Source organism: Pan paniscus, chromosome 14 (assembly GCF_029289425.2).
Source record: "Pan paniscus chromosome 14, NHGRI_mPanPan1-v2.0_pri, whole genome shotgun sequence".
Classification (NCBI taxonomy): Eukaryota; Metazoa; Chordata; class Mammalia; order Primates; family Hominidae; genus Pan; species Pan paniscus.
In genome coordinates, this window is record NC_073263.2 from 80140789 (window position 1) to 80160359 (window position 19571).

The 19571-nt window shown below is 36.4% G+C and overlaps 1 protein-coding gene and 1 long non-coding RNA gene across 6 annotated transcripts in view; one reads left to right on the forward strand and one right to left on the reverse strand.

Annotated features, from left to right (window-relative positions):
* Positions 1-19571, forward strand: part of LOC134728806 (uncharacterized) — a 569286-nt gene that overhangs the window by 515437 nt on the left and 34278 nt on the right. For both annotated transcript variants that reach the window (XR_010109631.1, XR_010109630.1), the window contains exon 2: positions 15352-15538. This is a non-coding gene — a long non-coding RNA (uncharacterized LOC134728806). The remainder of the gene's footprint in view (positions 1-15351; positions 15539-19571) is intronic.
* POU4F1 (POU class 4 homeobox 1) overlaps positions 1-19571 on the reverse strand; it is a 218336-nt gene that overhangs the window by 178087 nt on the left and 20678 nt on the right. The window lies entirely within an intron of this gene.

The window sequence follows — 19571 nt, forward strand, 5'->3', positions numbered from 1 at the left end:
TCTCTACCTTAGGGCACTATACACAGTGCCTGGCACATAGTGGGTTCACAGAAATATTGACTGAATAAATAGAGGATGGATGGATGGGTGGATAAATGCATAGATGGGTGGATGAACTCAATGTACCTAAGCATTGTTTTATTTAATTCTCACAATCCTATAAGGCAAGTGCTATTGTAGCCACGTTTCCTCCCTCCCTTCAAGCCATCATGCACATGAGGCAAAGGATAAGAGAAAAAAAGATGAGGCAGTGGAAACTAATATGTATGAGTTAATATGCATACCCAGTATTTTTACTTCAAAATCCATTTTTTTGTGAATGTGATGCTTACTGTACTACCATTTCTCATACACGTCAGGATATCACCTCAGGAAACTGGAGTACGTAAACCCTAATGGAACAGGCTATGATCCTAGTAGTATTATAAGTTGTGAAGATAGAAGGTAAGGAAATGGTTTACCTCTCTGATCACCAAGGAGCCATGCAGAACTCCCAGCAATAGAAAGAGCTGAGCATCTTGGCCAGTCCTCCTGTGTCCTAGCTTTGATGTATGTGGTGTAACTAAGAACAGATTAAAGAAATATGGTACCTGTGTTGTGGATCATATGTTTAACATCTTTGGTTTGTTTTCCTTGCTCATGATGAAGTCTGTAATAGACTTAACCTCATTTAAATCACTGTGTTTGTGGACAGCACACAATCCCCCCTTACCATAGAAGTTACTCAGATATGTAGAACTCTAGTATCTTTAGCTGGAGAGGAAACCTGTGGGAGGGAAGGGCTGACGGGGAATTAGAAATAGAATTGCTGAGAAATTGGATAACTTAATCTGGAGAAAAAAACTGAAAATGCAAACAATGGCACATTGATTATGTAGAATTAATTATAAGAAAGATATCATCAAATATTTTCTCCATTTTTCTGTCAGAATCAGAGCGTAAAAGTAAACTATAGTGGGAGGTATGCATGTAATTCCATACCTGTACCCCTTTGCCACCTGGAAAACTATTTTTGTGCCAAGTTCCCAAGTTACTAGAATGATTTAAATCAAGCTGGTCTCTCCAATCAATATTTTTTCTAAAGGAAGTGTGGGATATAGTGGAAGGAGCTCAGAAGTTCACCTGGATCTGACACAGAGAAGAGGAACACTAGCTAGCTGGCAGACTTTAGCAGGATCAGAGCCAATGTTCAAAAAAGAAGGAAATAGAACAGGGACAAACAAAGCCCACTGAATTCTATTGAGCAGAATGACAATAATGGATGTCATGTTATAGACAGAACCCGGCTAAGACCTCTAATTCCATTGCCTCATTTAGTCGTTACAAGAATAATTATTGGTAGGTACCATTTTTTATCACCATCTTAACAATAGTAAAAGAAGTCTCAATCATGTTGAGCCTCATCTTTTTTCTTTCATTCTCAAGAATATAAAATAAAAAATAAATTAAAAAAAAAAAGAAAGCTCCGAAAGGTTAAGCAACTTATTCAAGCTTATACAGTAGGTGGCAAAGCTGTAATCCAAACCCAGACCATTATGATTCCAATCTCTAATCTTGGTTACTAATACATAAACCCAAATAACTAACAAGTCAATCAACCTTATTTTTTCCTGATCTCCGTTTATATTGGAAAGATAAAAGCAAACAATAAGATAACAGAGATCTAACTTTAAAACAAATTAAAACACGTCCACACTGCTCTCAGAGCAGTACAAAATCAGCTGTATTATTACCTCTATTTCCCATTTATTCAGTCAGTCAATTGTTCCACAGAAATTTACTACAAATTTATGTTTAGGCTGAACAAAGATCTGAATAGGCAAGCTTATTATGTCTGTTATATCTGTTATATTATATGCAATATATGTACTGTATATGCCTATTGTACATTTATTATAAATGGGAAATTTATAAAAAATATTTTAAACACAATGGTAAACAGCCAGAAATACATTTTGAGGAGAGGAGGAGTTCTGCTTTTCTCACAGGTTAAATCAATTAACCACTCTCTTAACATTACAGCTTTTTGAGGTTTTACTGTAGTGTTTTTTGTGTACTTATATGATTTGCTAATAACAACTAAGGAAATGTCCAGCTAGTTACCAGGGAAGCTCAACTACCTCTAAGCCTATCATTATTAGAATTCAATAATACGCAAATCAATATCAAGATTGAAAAAAGAAAGGAAGGCCCAAAGTGTTCCTTGAAAAGACAGCTTCTCATAGAATGATGGACAACCAGGTTTTATTTACTTCGTAGCTAATTTGAAAAATGCTTTTGAGGGTTGGAAGATGTTTGAGGAAATACAACTGGCTACTAGCCAACTACAATACTGCTTCCCAAAAGGGTCCACCCATCAGACTAGAATAACGGAGCTCCTTCTGAGGAGTCCAGGGAGGAATTACTGGAAATGGCAAAGTATATTAGACCTAATATTATCCCACAACATAACATGATGTATTAACACTCTGCCTGAATTCAAGATGTTTATTGATTTCTTAAATCTTAACTAGGTTACATTTGCATTATATAGTACAAAAGAACCATTTTAAGTTATTTCTGTTCACATCTCAGGCTGAGTATTTTGCCTAAAATATTTCTTCCCTGACTGAATTTATAGAGTGAACTGAGATGATACAAGTAACCAAAGTTAATCATAAAATATTTACGTGCATTAAATACTGCATTTATTCATAGTCAGAGGCCAAAATAATGTTTAAATGGGAGCATGTCTGATAGTAATATCAAAATGAGATAAATTTGTGAACGATAGTTTGATTGCATGGAATCTAATAACTAAGTTGAGGTCCAGTGTTATGTAAAAGAAACAAGAAAAACGTTCGGCCTAAATTTTTTTAAAAAAAGATTGACAATTTAAATAAGTGTGTACTAATTTCCTGCAGCATAACACTTGCTCAGAGGTCATGTATCCTGCAAGCCCAACTATCCAGAAAGACAGGACTAGGAAAGACCTCTGCACCATCAAATAAACATCAAAGTTTCATCAAGTTAGGCTGACCTGGGCTCATATTCAGGCACCACATTGGAGGTTTATTTCACATAAGTCACTTCACTACCTTGAGTATATTTTCAGCTGTACCCTAATTTACAGGGCTGCTGTCAGAATTAGTGTTAATAGAAGTGCCTTCAAAGTGCTGACACATAATAGGCTCTCCACGGAAAGTAATTAGCATAGTGTTATGGGCTAAATTATGTTTCCCCAAAATTCCTGTGTTGAAGCCCTAATCTCCAGTACCTGAGAATGTAACTGTATTTGGACACTGGGCCTTTAAAAAGGTAATTAAGGTATTATAGGTTATATGGGTGGGATCTAATTAAGTATGACTCGTGCCATTATAAGAAGAGGAAATTCAGGCTGGGTGCAGTGATTCAGGCCGGGCGCGGTGGCTCAAGCCTGTAATCCCAGCACTTTGGGAGGCTGAGGCAGGTGGATCACCTGAGGTCAGGAGTTCAAGACCAGCCTGACCAATATGATGAAACCCCATCTCTACTAAAAAATACAGAAATTAGCTGGGCGTGGTGGCAGGCGCCTGTAATCCCGGCTATTCGGGAGGCTGAGACAGGAGAATTGCTTGAACCCGGGAAGCGGAGGTTGCAGTGAGCCAAGATCGCGCCAGTGCACTCCAGCCTGGGCAACAAGAGCAAAACTCCGTCTCAAAAAAAAAAAAAGAGGAAATTCAGACACACGAATAGACACCACAGGGACACATACACAGAGAGACCACCCTGAAAAGAAGCAGCAAGAGGGAAACTATCTGCAAACCAAGGAGAGAGGCTTCAATAGAAACCAAATCTTTGACACCTCGATCTTGGACTTCCAGCCTCCAGAGCTGTGAGAAAATAAATTTCTGTTGTTTACACCACCCATACTAATGGTGTTTTGTTACGGCAACCCTGGCAAACTAACACGTATAGTGATTGCCACCTTCTTCAAAGTAGTGTTGTGTGAGAGAAGGACGTCTAACATTTGAGTGACACTTTGATTGATGCAAATTCCTAGACTTTAAGGTTTTTTATGCATTTGGCATTTATACTCACATCTAGTACAGCGGGCCTGGCACATAGTACACTCTCATTAAGTATTTGTTGAACATATTAATGAGTGAATACATGAATGAATGAATGAATGTTAATTAGAGGCTCTAGTGCCAGGTATGCTACCACAGACAAATTCACAGAACAATGCCTAAGTGCTTATTATATGCCAGGCACCATGCAGTAAACACTGTAAAAACCTAATGCAAAAATATAACTCCTTAGGAATTTGAAGGTATTTTGAATAAGGAAAAATGGTCCATGTGACCCCGTCATTATCTTTGCAAACATGCTGTGTAATCACTGGTCTAGAGAGGCAGTGGTGTGTATGAGAAGGAGCACTAGGCTTAAAGCCAGAACACTTGCCTGCTTTCTTATTCTCCCACATAACAGAGGACATTTAGACATGCTGAGCCTCAGTTTCCCGTTTTGTAAAAAACAGGAGTATTGATGCCTGTCTCACCTCTGGCATAAAGCTGTGGTGAAGATAAACCAGAAGGTATGTGTGTGAAAATGATCTATAGACTGTTATGTGAATTAAAGGCAACCAGTTCCTAATGGTAGCCTTGAATCATTAAGTAAATACTAGTTTATATTCTGCACATTACGTTTTAATATGAAAGTAGGCACATAAAAGATTTTTAAAGCATTGTATCTAAATAGGTGATCTGCTTAAAAAGTTCCGGCCACTTAAAAGTTTTTCTGGAAAGTTCACTTATGTGGAAGGACTCATTCTGGATGATTCTGGATAAATGTAGTCACTCTTCCTTTTTTTTAAGATGGTATTTCTGATGATAATTATTTGAAAGCTTTTTGCTTTGGGCAGGTTTGACCCTTAGATTCATGATCTTTATAAGTATTGTAGTAGTATCAATGAACATGTTCCAGTGAAAAATAAGATTTATTTTATCGGATGATAGTGATGCAGGAAAAAAGACATCTGTGCAAACAGCAATGTATTTTAAGTTGTCTTAGCGGTTTATTTTTAATATGTTTATATTTCACTTATCAATTCTAAAAGTTGAAAACGAAAAACATAAAACTTTATTCCATAGACATAACCACAACACATTTAGTCCTGAATTACACACAACCAATAGAAAGAAAAACAAGAATCAAGAAGGGGTGGGGGGAAAGAAAGAGCAAAATATAGAGAAATAAAATCAATATGTAGCAAAACCCTGAGGTGTAACAGTAGAATTCAATTTTTTAAAATATTGGCAACCTTTAACTTTGTAATAAATGGTAACAAAAATTTTAATGAATGTTTAGATTTCTAATTAAATGTTTACAACACAAATCTTCTCAATATCTCCTTTTCTTTGTTTTCAGTGGAGAGAATACCTAGTTTCATGTTGTAAATGTATGTAAAGTTCTATTGCATTGTTTTTATAGAAACAATACCTTAATGTTAAGGCACTGACAGCATAATCACATGGTCTATTATGAAACCATAACAAATAACTTTAAAATCTAAGCTGCCTTTTCACAATTGAGGGCATAAGCAGTTTTTAAATATCTTAGTAATAATATGGATAATTGGATTACTTTTTCCAGGGTATTTTTGTGAAGTAAACCTGAAACAAAATTGTAACCCATTCACTCTAATTAAGCTGGGAATAATAATTGGTTTTGGTTCTATACTTGTAACCCATGTGTCATCATAGACTAAGCTTCTTCATTAATAAATGGAAGCATAAATCCTTGACTTCTAAAATTAATGTGTGAATACAGTCAGATGATTGGATATAATTGGTGGAGATACCTACGTAACAGTAGGTGCATTCAGATTAAGAAAATAAAAAATGCATTATAAATGCAATGTACCACTAATATAATGTTCCTGAGTTGGCCCCAAAGCATCACTACATAAACCTGTCTTCAGACCAGGAGGATGACATACCATTTTGTAAGTCTAATAAAACTTGCACCCAACAAGGAAAAAAAAAAATCTTATGTATTTTCTAGGTGTCAACAGTCTTCAGACTGTTTTATTCTATGAGAATTTTATTTCCTTTTGGGATAAGCTTTGTTCCTGACCTTCTCACCATCAACATATTAGTCAACAATTTCCTATGCCATTATAGATACATTATAAATACTATTGCTACATTAACAATAGCTTATTTTATCATAAGTGTGTTATTTGAGTATCTTACCTTATTTCCTGTTTAAATTTTTTCTAACTCATAAAAACATCCAAACACAATAACTTGAAAAAGATAATACAATGAACACACATATACCTTCCATTTAGATTAAATAATTGTTAATATTTTTTCATATTTTCTTTGTGTGGATATACGCATAAATACATTCTTAAATATGCCACAATATTATTATACCTAATAAAATTGAAAAATTATTACGCAATTTTTATGAAAAAAATTATTCCATAAATATAGAATATCCCACATTCTAGATCTAAGTAGTTGTTTTCTAACTTTAACTTATACAGAGGTATAAGTCTCTTGTATTTTCTAAACTGGAATTTAGGTTAGAGGTTTGATTAGATATAGATTAAATTTCTGGCCAGAATAGTTCATAAAAGTGATACTAGGTACTTCAAATCTTATTATATAGTAGCAAATAATGTCAGGCTGTTAATCTAGGTGTTATGCTACGATTGACCTTGTAGTTAAGGTGATGACCACCTGGCCCCTCCTTTGTAAACATAAAATTTTCCCATTTCTATTAGGCCATGAATATCCTACCCCTCAACAACCTTTCACCCAATGGCTTAGCATCCACTGATCACATACACCTGAATCAATTATTACATTAGGGACTATAAAGTGAGAATTTTCTGACATTATCATTCTTCCTACATTTATAAGTTAGCATTTTTCTCTCAAGAAGAATTTTTTGGCCGAGCGCAGTAGCTCATGCCTGTAATTTACCCAGCACTTTAGAAGGCCAAGGCGGGTGGATCATGAGGTCAGGAGATCGAGACCATCCTGGCTAACACAGTGAAACCCTGTCTCTCCTAAAAATACAAAAAAAAAAAAAAAATTAGCTGGGCGTGGTGGCAGGCGCCTGTAGTCCCAGCTACTCAGGAAGCTTAGGCAGGAGAATGGCATGAACCCGGGAGGTGGAGCTTTCAGTGAGCCAAGATCATGCCACTGCACTCCAGTCTGGGTGACAGAGCAAGATTCCGTCTCAAAAAAAAAAAAAAAAAAAGAATTTTTCTTAGCTTTTTTCCCTTTCTCATAATTCAATATTCTTTCTTTTTATATTTTATTTTTTAGTTTTGATAATTTGTCTAATGTAAATATTATTCCTATTTTATAAATGAAGAAACTGAGCCACAAAGTTCAGCAACTTACTCAGCATAACTAGTAAGTGACAGATATGAACATGGAACTTAGATCTCTGACTCTTATTCCTATACAGTGGCAAATATATCACAGTTACCTCCATTGATACGATGCATCTGTTCAACCCCTCACTAACCAAAGATTTTTTCCTGAAGTACTTCAGCTGTGGAATTGTGAATAAGCCTTTCCTTAGAAAATTCCAAGAACAGACATGTAAATATCCCCAGTACAGGCTGTAGGGTTCGGATTATTATAAATGGAAAATGGAAGCAATAGCAGACAAGAATTGGGATGATATTCCTCACCCCACACTCCTGTAATTAAAAGTCACACTGAAAATCTTGGAAACTTTTAGAAGAGGGAAAAATGAAATACAAACTCATCCAGTTTTTGGACCAAACCCTTGAAAGCAGCAGTTACACAATTTCCAGGTAATTCCCTTACTGGCCTTCTCATTTTTTGACAGGGGAGAGGTGGCTTTTTTCAGCATGAAGCTAATTTTGTTCTATTATAATGAAATCTACAAATGTTGGACATATTTCCACCTGGACAACCAGTACAGTCTCCATCTATGCATTTTCTTTTGCTCCTTTTTTCTTTTTTTGCCTTTTCTTATTTCTTTATCTGCAAAAGATTTACTAATAAGAGCATATGAGGTTATGTAAGATAAATAGTAATCAAAGTTTCCAAATAGCAGGCTTTTTCTACTCCTCTTTACTTCAATTCCTTTTCTTTTTTCTCTTTTCCTCTTTCTCACTCTACTTTGATATTCCTTCCTGAAAAGAAGAAAAAATGTTTGGCCACTTATTAAAAAAAAACTTTTTTTTATTAACAAGCATTTAATACTAAGTGCCTGTGATTAGACAGATACAGTAAAAAATCTTAGGGACACAAAGAGTAGTAAAAATTTTTCTAGAAAGTGGCAGAGAAAGTATCTGTTATAATGTCATGTCATGAATACAAAAATAATGGTATGTGCACAGTGACTTGGGGAGCTCAGAGGAAGAACTATCCTCAGCAACATGACTCAAAGGGCTTTCGAAGGTCTCTGCCTCCCGTAAGCACTGATAAGGGATGAGCAGTTGCTTCATTTCAGTGTAACAGGGGAAAAAATTATGGCTGTCTGTTTATTTTAATTAAATAAGAATCTAAAGGGGAGATTATTATGAACATGAGCTAATCTCAAAGAGTGAGCCTGTAGGAAAAAACGTTGCCTGGGTGATTTGTTAGAAAATGAGAGCAAAAACCCTGGGACCCTGAAAATAATATTCCTGAGCAGAATTTGCAAAATCACAGCCCAGCACAGCCCACAGTAGCGCATTCCCAGAATTATTCTTTCAGCCGTCAGCACCACATTTACCTCCCATCCTTCAGGAGCAGGGCTGTTTCAGCTCATTTTATTAGATGATCTCAGATCCATATCAAGCCATAATTAAACAACAGAGCCCCAGGATGAGAGAACTCCCCGTAGGAAAGATCCCCCAAGACCCTAAGCTCAGCTGTAGAAAGCCATGTTCTAAAGTTCAACTGAAGCTGCCTCCTGAGTGAACTTGCTGTGTGACCTTGAGCAAGTCATTTAACATCCCCGTGTCTCAGTTTCCTCATTTGTACAATGGGGACCAGGCTGCTGACCTTCCTCCCGGGCCCACTTTGAGAAACAGCTCATTAGCAATTATAAAGTACTTTGAAAATGTAAATGCTGAATTATAATTTTAATCAACAAGTCAACCTTGGTGCTTTCCACTCAATCACTCCCTCTTGGGCAAACAACCAAAACCACTGGCTGACCCAGGCACTCTGAGCCCAGCATTCACCCCTTGCACAAAACATGGCTTCTCTAGAGACCCACTGGGAGCCCTTCCCTTCCCTTGTCAGCAAGCAGCAACTGCCTTTCAACCACTGATCAGGAAACTGGAACCCCAAATGTGAAGAGTATTCAAGTTCATGCTTAAGATATCTCAACCAACCCAAGGAAATTCTGATGAAGAAAATAACAGGCCCATGCCCAGTGATCTGGGAACCACATTTCCTCTGGATTTGTGAAAGTTTCTCAGTTGGAAAATTATGTGTATATTAATTAATTTTCTAACAAATATTTGCTGAACACCTAAAAAGTACACACTGGAATAAAACTTTACAGCTCAGCCAGTAGGAATCCTACAGCAGTGAGACCAATGTTCTATGGCCCAGTGATCCCTGCTAGAAGATTAAACCACAGTCTCAAAGCTAGGCAGTCATGTTACAGGCCATCCAATGCCTAACAAAGACCAAGTGGTAGGGAGGAGGGGCTGCGCAAACACACAAGCACATAAGTCCTTGGTGGGTGTCTAGCTTTGCCTGGCCTTCAGATCTCTCAAAGAAGTTAGTGTCAAACATTATCTTTGTAAACATGACTTTAAAACAGATAAAGCAGTCAATCAAGCCCTGGATTCGATTTTAACTGGACCCTCCTTGATTCAGAATAATAAGCGTGCCAATTCCTTTAATACTAAATACACTTTGAACTGAAACCAGAGATGCTTCCTTTATCACTTGTTGAGTAAGTTGGGTCATAAACCTAAGTTCAAATAAGTGCAAAGAAAATATCACTAAAATTAATTGTTTTAGACAGAGTAAAACATGGACTCTTAAAGTGGTTGTATTTTCTTTCACATTTAATGTGAGCCATTTAAGAGCTAATACACCTATCTTAGTCGTTAGACATTTCAACACCTATTAGTCATAAATTTGGTATGATTGCACCTGTCAGGAACTTGCAAAATAAAGTCAATGTGTAGAATAGGCACTGGGCTAGGAATTAGATAGATTCAGGACCCAAGCAGACACTTTCTAACTGTGACTTTGGGGATCACTTAAATTCTCTCAGCTTGCATTTCTTCCTCTACAAAGTAAGAATAATAATAAGTGTCCTTCTTACATCCAGGGTCATTGTGAGGCACTAATGGGATGACGTATGTGAAAATATTCTGTGAACAATAAACCACGCTCCAAGTTTAAGAGATAATAGTGAGGATTACTTCTATTAAATCTTCATGGGATAGGTGAATTTGGAATCTCCTCACTGAATGAATTTTAAAAAAGGTATACAGATATTAGTATAGTGCCTGTGGGTAGTAATAAATACGCATTGATTATCATGAAGAGAAAGATATGAAAAAGTTTTTTCCTCAGATTCTGTTTTTGATTAAAAAGATATAACTGGCTTTAGTATGCTTTTCACAGCTATCACATTTATGATCTTTGCAATTAACTTCTAAAATATTCATATTTAAATGGCATGCTATAAAAATAATGGATTCAGAAAATTACCATATGTGGCAAGAGTAAAGAAAAAAACAAAACATTTCTCTCCATCCCAAGAATTTTCAGAAGTTACAGAATCATAGTTAATAAAATTCAGTGTTCTCTCGGACAGTATATACTCATGAATAGAATATTATTTTGAAGATAATTTAACTCCCTGGTATTACCAAAGCCTACAGAATACTGCTACTTGCTATGATTATATACATGACAAAATATAATAAATGAATGTACAAGCAGGTGAAATGCAATGTAGATTGCCAAAAGGGTCGTGAAGTGTACAAATGTTAACAATATTTTTGCAAGTATTAATATACACAAATTAATGTAAAAATACTAAAATAACATTTAAATGAATTATAGATACATTTTATAACAATGTAAGTTTAGTCAACATTGCACTTTCTCTGTAAAAAACTTTTTTCACATTTTTCTAAATACCTTTGAATATATTCACCTGCCGTTTATTATTTATTTAGAATATAACAATTTTTGCTCTGTGCACAGAGAAGACTTAGGATAATTTTTTATATAATTCTATATAACCAGCCTTCATATACTTGAAGACAAGTTTGGAAGCAAATATGCACTCAAACCAGCCGTCCAAGATGGCTAACTTAGAAGACAGGGAAGATAAAAAGTCATTGATGAAGTGAAAGGAAAGACAGAATCAATATTCCTCTCTCTCTCAGTCTCTCTCTCTCTCTCTCTCTCTCTCCCTCCCCCCACCCCTTCCCTCCTCTTCTTGCCCCACCCCTGTTCTCCGTCTATCTTTAGGAAAGTGTGCAAGAGAAAACCACTAAGGAGGCCACAGTGTTTTATTCTAATCTCAGAAAGGACATGCCATAACTCTTGCTGTACTCTACTCATAAAAGCAAGGCACTAGGTCCTGCCCATACTCAAAGGGAGAACATTACACAGGGTATGAACACTAGGAGGCAGAAATCATTAGGGACCCTTTTAGAGCCTGCCTACCATGAATAGCATTGCATATCAGACTTAGATTACTCAGGAAATGCAAAGCAATGCCAGGTATATTTATTAAATTTGTGATTGGAATGGAGCAAAATTAATATGATCAGCATAACTGACTCTACCATAAAATGCCTTTGATGAATCTATGTTTTCCAAAATAACCCAATTTAGTCATTTTCAAATTGTTTTGCATCAAACCCCTAAACACTAGAGAGTACCTAAGATGTGCCAGGCACTGGGCCCAGCACTGACAGAATAAAAAAAAAACAGCCTCTGACTTCAAGGGGCTTTTAGTTTTGAACTTTGCAAATTCTTTTTAAATTTTGTAGTTATTTGGGCTTTGTTTTGTTTAAACAAGGAACAATTGCTCCACTAAATAAATATGGACTTACATGTGACTTTACAAAGACCTGCAAGACACTCAATTATCAATACTTCACTAAACGTTAGACCTCCTAGATAAATAGACGAAGACTGATTTTGGTTATACTAATAAGTAAAAGAATTAGACTGCCTGTCCTAAACCACAAGGTAAGACTATATATATATAGGAATATATTTTACCTGAGTGTCTATCCAGTTTCCTAATCACTAGGTATTACCACATTTCTCTGAGCTCAACAAGCCAGCCAGTATAGAATTATCATCAATTTCACAAACCTACTTATATAGTTCATTCTATCTCTTTATCCTCTTTATCCCTTGATTTTCTATAATTGCAAAAGTCTTCACACTCTGCAACTCTGTTAGCATTAACTCATTCAGCTTTTCTCTGCCCTTGTTGTTGCCTTAAAGCATTTAACTGTAAACATAATTGTTTTACACCTCCTCTTTTTCATTCCATAGGATCATGTTTCACCATAAATCTTTGAGACCACTTTCAAAAAGCCATATCAGATGTATTTTTGCTCTTTGGAAGTTTTGTTCTTTAAGGGACTTGTAATCAGTTCAGTTCAGCTTTAAGTTTCTCTTAGTTGACAACAGCCTAAAGGACCATGTTTCCATTCTAAAGGGCTTTGATCTTCATCTCATGCACCAAACCAAATCATGCCTATTACAATAGTTCACACTGGAATTTCCAGTATCTCCAATTTCTTTCCCTTTCTGAAATCAGATAAAGGGATAGTCTGCAGATGACTGATAGTCAGCTAGGCAAAATACCTGAGTCCTAACTTAGAATTGGCTCTTTATCTAAAGTAATTTCAGGAGAATTATTTCATAATAACATGACATTCTGTAGTCCATTTACATAAAAGTGAATTCAGTTATGTTTCCCATAGTTTAGTAGGACAAGCTGGAGATTATAACAAATAGGTAAAGAATACTAACCTGTTCATATTGCTGTTGATTTGACTTTTCTGTAGTGATATAAGATGCCATACAGAATGCATTTATGGTGTTTGACACCTGCTTAAGCCTTTGACACTTCATCTGCTTAAGCCTTTGACACTTCAACTCTAATTCATATGAATAAGAAGGCACAATAAGCAATATGACTGTCAGGGATCTGTAACTCCGAAAAACTTAGAGAAAAGCATTTCTGAAGAAAGGACCATAAAATATAGTGACTTACACAATTGAGTTACATAAACATCACTGGATCCATGAGTTGATACCATAAAATCTAATTGTATGTAACAGTGAATGGTCATAGGAACATAAATTGCTGTCACTGACAATTAGGCAATCTGGGACCTGTAAGGAAATTAAATGTGTTCATGGCTTCTACTGCGGTTAGTAACATACAATAAAGAGCAAAACGGAGCCTCCAGAGAGATTCTGAAAAAGGTTGTAGACAGATGTTCTGAACCTTAAGGTCCAACAGAAGTGTATTTAGGTCAAGGAAAAAGATTGAACAAGGAAAGAAAGAGCAGCAACAGAATTTGTTGTGTGACCTCTAGAAGCAGTTTCAATAGGAAATAGTCTTGACTCATACTTTCTAAAAAAAAAAATGAAATTGGCTCTGAACTACTGTTAAACTGACATCAGAAATCTGGATCTAATTGGAGTTACATAAGAAATATTGTAGTATTTGAGGGTTCTATACATAGTCCATAGAAAATGGATTGTTTTTAAAAACAAGATTCAAAGCAGTGTTACTTTCTTAAACAAGGCTTGTTTCATATAGCCATTCAGTTGAATTAAATTTTCTTAGAAAAGCCATTTTAATTATTTTACATAGTCTTCCTCTTTCTGACATACATATAAAGATATAGAAATGGATGTATTTAACAGAAACACAAGTCACATTGAAGTTATTGGAATTTACATATATATGGATACATATATGTATTCAAAATTATGTTTGATTCTTCAATGAGAGTATGAAATACAAGAGAATAATCCTATGTAAACTCAGCCTATATCCTAGATGTAATCTTGCTAGTCCTATATATATAGAAGGAAGCCATTTGTAGTATAGCTGTCTTCAGATAGCAGACTTATTTAAACAATTCTGCTTACAGAGAATTTACCAAAATTTCATCTCCTTTCCCTTCATTCCAACTTATCACTCTCTTATTTCCACCACTTCCTCTCCTAACCCCTGCCTTACACACACATAGAGACACAAACACACCACTTATTCTAGACTAGATCACTGCCCTAGGCTATGCTTGGCTTCTAAAAATCCTTCAAGAACTACAGGATGATTGTATATTTAGAGTCTACCTTACCCCCAGCTCTCTCCACCCCTGTCATGAAGAGAATGAAAACATTACATCAGTTGTCCTGACATGGGAAAGGATCCTTGCAACTCCTTAGTAATAGACAAGGAGGGTCAATTCCTAATTGCACTCATTCTTACCTCCTTTAAGAGGTGGGCCCAGCAAAGAGTGGTTTGCTGTTTGTTAGGCACCAACTCCACAAAATTGGGCCTCCTACAAAAGGAGAGAATAATAAAAATATATTTACACATGTAAACTATATTTCTACTGCCATGTTTTGAGCCATAGAATTTAGGATGGCAAGGAATTATATACTATATCTTTAAAATATAGAAATAGTATAAAAATAATCATCAAGAAAGCCTGCATATACCTCTTTGTTACGATGAGGATACCAACTTGGTTTTCATTTGAAATTTTTGAAAAAGAGTGGCAACCAAAAATACATCATATTATATCAAACATGTCTCTGGTTTTGGGGGAGCTTTTGCGGTTTTTTGTTTGTTCATTTTTTGTTTTTGTTTTTGTTTTCTGAGACAGAGTCTTGCTCTGTTGTACAGGCTAGAGTGCAGTGGTGTGCTCTCAGCTCTCTGAAACCTCCACCTGCCAGGTTCAAGCGATTATCCTGCCTCAGCCTCCTGAGTAGCTGAGATTACAGGCACATGCCACCACACCCGGTTAATTTTTCTATTTTTAGTAGAGACAGGGTTTTACCATGTTGGCCATGCTGGTCTTGAACTATTGACCTCGTGATCCACCTGCCTCGGCCTCCGACAGTGCTGATATTATAGGCATGAGCCACCACGCCTGGCCCAAACATGTTTAAAGTATGAAATTTTTGCAGTTGAGACATAAAGCTAAGGACCACAAAACCCTCAAACCTTTAAAGAAAAGTGAGAGGAAAAGAAAAAAATGACTTCTACCAAACACCAAACTGAGTTTTTTTCCCCCATTTTTACTTTAATCGCCTTTTGTGATCTTAGTTTACACATTCTGTCAACCTTGTTTACAAATTACTTTCTTTTCTTTGATAGTAAGAAGAAAGCCCAAAGACAAAACCAGAGGCAACTGGCTGCTGCATCACCCACCTAGTGGCAGTAGTGTGAGCTATGGACAAAAGATCTAAGTCTCCAGGACAAAGAGTTGTGCAGCTGTTCATTTTCCTGTTGACTTCTGTCTAAGACTTGGAGATGTTTGTAAGATTGGGACCTACCTACAGAGGTATCACACTCCTCTTGGTCTAACTCACTCTTGAACTGACATTCGTGGTGAATTTCTTTTGTCACTTAGCATATTAGAAGAGATATTTTACTATAATTCTCACAATCAATCCATAAGCAAATGGTTAAAGGCCTTTTTGTACTTAGTTATCTCAGCACTGTCAGGGATGGCTAAAGAGAATAAGCATGGCCTCTGCTTTCCATTTTTTAACATATGACAACTAAAATACAAAAAAACACAAGTTATGACAAACATATAATGCTTCCTCTGGACAAGCATTGCAGCTTGGCATTGCACTAAGTGTTTTGATACTAATCCATTAAATTCTCCCACCACCCAACAACGTAGAATATATCAGAGAGTGAAGCATGGAGAATTTATATAATTTGCTCAAGGCTACAAAGCTAATAAATGTGGAGCCAGGATTCAAATGTAGGCATTCTGATTCCCTAGTCTATGCTCTTACCCAGCACGTTATGCTGATGCTCAAAACAGTTGAGCGTTATATTAATTTAAATAAAAAAGATAAATTAGAGCTAGAGAGGGTGAAATAGGCTCCATGGAGAAAGTCAAATGGACTTGGAACTTGGCAACTGAAGAGACCATGGCCAGACAAATGGCAAGAAATTCTGGCAAGAAGAACAATAGGCATGGAGTGTCCGCAGCAGAGGAAAGAAGCCAATCTCACTACAGTGGACGGAAACAAGGAGAAATTAAATGAGATCATTAGAATGGAAAAGATTGTAGAAATCCAGATAATTTATAGTGAAAATTGAATTTCTAAGAGGGTGAAGTTAAAATTGAGTTAATAGACACTATCTCAAAAATGTAATCTGTTACATTACAACAGAAACAAAGCTTCTCATGACATGCAGAGATCCATAAATGACTGTTTTACTTTTGGCAAAATTGAAAAGAGAATAATAGTGACTGCAGGGTCAAGATTAATGCATGCTGATTTTTAGGTAACATGGGAGATTTAAAGAGCCAGAGTTTCACTACTGGCCACCAACAGTCCATTTTAATGTGTACTCAGTCTTTGTGACCTCTGTCCATTAGAGATATATCAAACTTGTATTTAAACTGAAATGTGATTAGAGCCATGAGGCCTGCCTGGAGGTAAAGCAGGTTGAGAAAAATTTCCTCAATGACACGTTCTCTATGGAAAGTCTTTCTCAAAGGAAAAGAAATTGTGTCCTACTGGCAAAAAGCAGAAAAGGAAGTGGGGAGGGGAAATGGAAAAACATCTAAACCATCTCTGGGGAAAAGGTGATACTAAATATAAACTGGCCATCAACATAGTGAAGCTGAAGAAGGCAAGGGGTGTCTAAATGTATCATCAGAAAAGTTAAGAAACAGGGCAAAGTAGGCTAGCTTAGGAACATCAACAGAATATTGGAAGAAGAACAGGGAGCAATTTTATAACCTCTCAATCATTTCCAACTTCTTACAGTGCTCCAGAAAAGAAAAAGTGTCCTTGATAAGAATGATTTATTGAACAATTATCTCTTTCCGCCCTCAGCTCTCTGGAACTGGACAACAGACAGATCTGGTGAATTATAATTATGGAGTTCTCCAGAAGAACTTCCTCTCAAGGATGCACAATTTTCCAGTTAGTCACGAGGCAGCATCACAAGCAAAATGGGGCTCTCTCTTTATTTAACAAGGCCTATCTTCTACACACAGTTTCTGCAATTTCCACTTCTCCTTATTTGTATCTTTCTCTGCCCTTTCGTATGTTCCACTCATGTAGGATTGTTTGCCCCACAGTCACACACAATACAATCATCATGCTAACCCCCTCCCCAAAAACTCCCTAATCCCTTTTCATCTCTCCCATTGCTCCTCCACACTGGTCCTGCGCTGGCCTGTTTGCTCCCTGAGTAAATGAGATCCCTGCATGTGCTGCTCATCTTCCCTCCCTCCACCTTCCACCATACTCTCTTCATGTCCACATCTGCCTCTTGGCAAATGCCCTGTGGAAGAGAGATTTTTCCCGGGCTCTCCTCCCTTGTAGGTCTCTTTGTGCCTCCGCATCCTGAGTTTCCTCTGACTCTTGTTTCTTTCTGCTTCTTGTGACGGCTATGGTTACAGCTAACAAGCATGGGAGGAAGGATCTGAGGGAAAGTTGTGCTTTTGGTTCACTAAATCCTTAGATTTGATTTGGGTAGTCAGAAAGTGCTAAAAAGTTTGTTTCAATGGAACATCCTGCAGTCCCAAATGGGGTAAACTTATCTTGTTTTTCATCTGCTGTCATGGTTAACTGGCAACTTCCAGGTACAAGGTGACTGTCTGGCATCTCAGGTGCACACATGAAGGCAATTTCAGAAAGAATGCCTACGGATTATAGACCATTCAGCTGAGTTTTATCTGGGGCTTTCTGGCACGGAATATGTACCAGCATCTTAGATCAATTCTGGCACATTATTTTAAAAGTTTTTTGTTCCTGAGTTCCTTGGTACCTGATCATTCCAATATTTTCTGCCTTACAAAGTCACAGGAAAACAGGTTTGGAGCTGAGTATTTTCAATCACCACTGACTTGGTGACAGACACTAAACTCATTTCACTTAGGATTATAGGTTGAACTCAAATTGGGATCCCTGAAGAGAAAGACCAGTCCTTTATCCAGTACCTTAAGGAAAACATTTCTTATTTCCATTAACAACCAGAAAAGGAAAGACAGTGCAACAGCTGGAAGAGCACTGCAAATATCAGGGTTACAAAGAGTAACCCAGAAACCTTTAAAATAATTTAAAGTGGTGATAAAACTAGTAACACACTGCACTTCTATTAATGCAGTAATCCTTAACCCTTGAACCTAACTTGTACTTACACTAAGAAGTCAGAAGAACTGTTTTTACTTGATCTACCAAGGCAATTTCCCATAGTTTGATTGGAAATAGTGCTGATGATTTTCTCATTTAAGTTATCTACAAAGCACTAAAAAAAGTGACTCTGCTGGAATTATCCTTCTAAGAAAATAAGAAAAAAATAGAAATTTCTTACAACTAAGAAATGGATCAAGATAACATTGGTCTGTGAGATTTAAATCTATCAAAATATGTGAGGATACCAGAGCTATGATTTCTTCAGTTCTCTGCAAGGTAACCAAAGCAATTCCAAGAAGTCTTATTTTATTAGAACTCAAATTTATTAAGTATGACCTATCTAAGATCATAGTGGGCAGACAACTACCTTGGACGTGGGGTTAAGAGAAGATAAAATTCAAAAGTTTGAAAGTAAGTAAAGGATAAGCAAGATTCTTTGAATGATCAACAGCACTCCACAGGCACACAGAGACACAAAAACAGCTAAAAAGGCAAGGACAAAATTAAACAGTAATGATGATTTATAGCAAGATACTCTGAGACATGATAGAAGTCTCAGTACACCAAAAGGAAAATCTTGTTTGCTCAAATTATTTGTTTCTTCTGTCTAATGAATGTAATTCTAATATACAAGTGATAACACTGGCATTTCTTTGAAATGTTGATTCAGTTTAATTATGAAAATCACCAAGGTATTTTCTAGCTGCTGCATCACTCCCTGTACTAAGATTAATCACATCAACATCATTCATTTAATCTTCAAAGAGGAAGCAGTTGTCCACAAAAGCCTTCAAATAGCTTCATTAGTGCAATTTTTCAGTCTCAAACACTTAGCTAGCAGCATATGATTGAGAGTAAGGTCATTATATTCATCTATTTCCTAATCTAATTTTTGTAATGTTTCTACATTTAATGTAGGAATGTGTAAGTGTGGAGTTTTTGCCTTCTCTTTGTTTGTAAAACAGCTCAAAACATGAAGAAAATAATGATTCTAATTATAAAATATTTGATTGCTATGGTTTTAAGTCATGAAATTTAATGTACAGGCCCATGGCCAGTTCATTTTTTCTTTTTTCTTTTTTTAATGTGAAAAGGATTGAGTGTAGAAATGCTCTATTTTCTTGTCTCTTGTAGACAAAGAAAAACTTAGCACATGAGAGACGTGTCTGACTTCAGAAACTGGAATTACAAAAGTCACTGCAA